Below are 3,904 nucleotides of genomic sequence, written 5' to 3'. Positions count from 1 at the left end.
TTGTGTTTTTAATTCCCTCTTTTTCTAATGATTACAGTAGCCAAGCATTTTTTCTTGTATGTGTTTTCTTGTATGTTTCTTGTTTGCCTTCTTATAAGAACTGTCCATTCATATTATTTCCCAATTTTTTAATTAGTTTACTTGTTTCTTTGCTATTGAGTTGTTTGAATTCCTTATATATTTTTGATTTTAAATGATTATTAGATGTATAGCTTAGGAATGTTTTCTCCCATTCTTTATGATGTCTCTTCACTCTGTAGATGATTCCCTTTGCTGTGAAGAAATCTGTTTAGTTTGATTCAATCCCATTGGTCCATTTTGCTTTGTTGCCTTGTTTTTGCATCATATCTAAAAAGTCATGGCTAAGACCAAATAGAGTTTTTATTTTCTCTCTCTCTCCATGACTTCTTGTATTTTTACAGGTTAGGTGTTTTTATAAGACTTAATTCATTTTGAATTGATTTTATATATGAGATAGGAATTTAACTTTATTCTTTTGAGTATCTTTTGAATATTCTTTTGATATCTAGTACTCTAAAACTCTTCAATGAAGAGATTGTCCTTTTCCTGTTATGTAATCTTGGCAATTTTGTTGAAAATCAACTGACCATAAATGTGTGAATTTCTTTTGTCACACTTCATTCTGTTTCATTTGTTGTTGTAGCTATTTTAATGCTAGTATCCTGCTGTTTTGGTTACTATAGCTTAGGTTGAAGTCAGATGGTATGCTTCTTTTTGCTCAAGACTGCCTTGGCTTTTTTTGCATGTGTGTTTCCATATTAATTTTAGGATATTTTCTATTTCTGTAAAAATGACATTGGAATTTTGGTAAGGATTACATTGAATGTGTACATTCCTTTAGGTACTTGAACATTTTAACATTATTGTTTATTTCAATTAATAAACATTAGATATCTTTATGCTTATTTGTGCCTTCAATTTCTTTCATCCAAGTTTTATAGTTTTCAGTTAACAGATCCTTAACCTCCTTGATTAAATTTATTCCTAAGAATTTTATCTTTTTTTAGGCTATTGTAAAAAGGATTATTTTCTTAATTACTTTTTCAGATATTTTGTTATTAGTATACAAAAATGATAATTATGTGTGATTTTGTATCCTTCAATTTTACTCTCTTTATTAGTTCTAACTATCTTTTGATGGAGTCTTTAGAGTCATATACATAAATTCATATCATCAGCAAACAGCTATTTCACTTCTTCCAATTCTATTTGTTTTTCTTCTCTGGTCTGATTTCTCTGATAAGTCCTATTGAGTAGAACAGGTGAGAGTGGACACCTTTGTCTCCTGGACAAGGAAGAGATTTCAACATTTTCCTGATGCATATAATGTTAGCTGTGGGCTTGTCATATATAGTCATCATTGTTTTGACATATAGTTCTTCTAAACCTAATTTGTTGAGGATATTTTTAATCAGGAAGGAATTTTAAGTCTTGTCAAATATACTTTTTACATCTAATGAAATGATCATGTTTTTTGTCATTTATTCTTTTAACATGATGAATCCCATTTATAAATTTGTATATGTTGAACCATCCTTTGTATCCTTAAGACAAATCCCACTTGATAGGGTGAATGAACCTTTAACAAGGTTGTAGAACTTGGTCTGCTAATATTACTTGAATTTTTTGTGAGTTTCTCAGTGAAATCCCTAGAAAGTTCACAATACATTGCACTGCAATATATCATGAACTAAACAACAAATATGTGTTTTTAAAAAGTGTCTATACTAAGTAGCCACTACTAAAATTTTGCCAAGATATTATTTAATGATAGTCTTTCCATCACCTCTCAAAGTTAAAATTTTACTTTCAAGAACTATATGAAGCAAAATTATTTCCTCCATTGGTTCTTCCTTTTTTTTTTTTTTTCCCCTTTTGTTGGGGTGCTGGGGATTGAACCCAGGGCCTTGTGCTCATAAGGCAAGCACTCTACCAACTGAGCTATATTCCCAGCCCCTCCATTGGTTCTACTTGCAGCTTTGTATACTCTTCATTACAAAAGAATGATGACTATTAGCTAAGATTGATAATATTTAATGACCAATGTAATTAAAATAATTTCATAGGATAATCAATTATTATTACATTGTCTAACTTTTTCCATTACTTTTTTTTTCTACTTTTTTTTTGAGGACAAATGTCACTAAATGTCAGTAACAAATATCACTATGACTGTTTTAGGTTTACATATTTATGAATACCATATATCTATTTTCACATTCTGAACAATTCAAAGTTCTTCTCAAGGCACTGCTTGCTCTCTTCAAGTGTATCTAAGAGTTTTAAAGTAAATAGATAATTGAAGAACATATATACTACCTGTGATCAGCAAAATTCCAGAAATGGTTATCTAAGATTTCTTTTTCCTGATCATTCAACCAAATATTAAATTAGACAGTATTTTGAAGACATTTTGCCAATAATAGTTAAGGTTACTGAGTTATTTGCTTAAAGTGTTATCTTTGAGAGCATATTGCACTATAATTACATGAGAGCTTTACACGACAAGTATTCTTTTGTCAATACAAGAAAATTTCAGAGAAATGTAATCATGAAAAAAATGTATATGTTGTTTCTGGTTTTAAAGATATAGGGGGTCACATGCAAAAACAGGAGAGTGGTTCCCTAAGTACTTAAAACAAACTCTTGGGACAATCGACAGAAAAGGAATAAAATATTTCATTCTGTCAATATGTCATAGTGGATAATGGGCATAAAACATTTAAGTTTTTCCTAGTTCTTCCCTCAGTTTGTTGTAATTTTGCATCTATTTTCTTCTTCTCTTCTGATTATCATTTTGAATAATTCAGAGATGGAATAACTGATTCTAATTAGGTTCACCTAGAATGTCATAGATGCAGTAGAATTCACTATCATTCATCTTCTCTGGTATAAACTGCAATTTTATTTATTTATCTTCTCTATTGTGACTATTAGTTCCATAACTCATTTATTTAATTAACTCATTTATTTATTTAATTACTACTTAATTAAATAATAGCCAATGTATCTATTTGCTAATTAGAACTTGCCGAACACATAGCAGGTATTGGGTTTATAATGCTGAGAACAAAAGTCAGAGTCCCGCATCATCATTTTCAATAAATTTATAAAGACAAATATAAATAATGAATTGTTGAAAATCCTATAAGAGATACAGATGTGAAAGCACTTAAATTACATTGTTATTATTATAGGGTTTTATGGAAATTTTTCTCTGAAGAAGTAAATATTGAGCTGAGATTGGAAAGATGATAGTAAAGAGTATAAATTATTATTTCAGTGCAGCATCAGTTTTAGTGATAAAATAAACAAAACTGGAAAACATAGAACAAAGCTAATGTTTTGTATAAGATCATGTTTGAATACATTATAGTTATCCATGATATGCAATATTATGCAGTTTTTAAAGATAATCAGTTATAGGCCATCTTGGGAGAAGTCTGCCATGGTGGCAACTGCAGGACCAGGAGATCAGGAAAAAACAAAAAACAAAAAAAAACAAAAAAAACAAAACAAGCAAACAAAAACAGTCACAATATCCACCTATTGAGGAAGTTAAGGTTGAACCTTAAAGAAACTGAGCAAAACAGGCACAGAGTAGACTATACCCAGGGTTATTTGATTTGGACCAGTAAAGAGTGAAAGGGAGCCTAAGTTGCTTTTCCTTTGTGTCTCCAGTTCATGTGGCCAACTAAAGCAGGCTGGGAGTCTGAGTGGACAGGAATGAATACACTCAATAAATTGGAAAATCTATAAGATGTTGACAAATTTCTAGACACATATGACCTGTTGAAATTGAATAAGGAAGACATAGAAAATTTAAACAGACCAAAATTAAGTAATGCAATTGAAATAACAATTAACAGCCATTCAAAAAAGA

General features: G+C 30.0%; 1 non-coding gene across 1 annotated transcript; it reads right to left on the bottom strand.

Moving 5' to 3' along the window:
* Positions 1–1,897: 1,897 nt before the first annotated feature.
* Trnai-uau (transfer RNA isoleucine (anticodon UAU)) lies at positions 1,898–1,975 on the bottom strand. The gene has a single exon. It is a non-coding gene; the product is annotated as a tRNA-Ile (tRNA).
* Between the last annotated feature and the right edge of the window lie 1,929 nt (positions 1,976–3,904).

The sequence above is a fragment of the Sciurus carolinensis genome, chromosome 5, assembly GCF_902686445.1.
Source record: "Sciurus carolinensis chromosome 5, mSciCar1.2, whole genome shotgun sequence".
Taxonomy (NCBI): Eukaryota; Metazoa; Chordata; class Mammalia; order Rodentia; family Sciuridae; genus Sciurus; species Sciurus carolinensis.
This window is presented reverse-complemented; position numbering and strand designations above follow the sequence as displayed.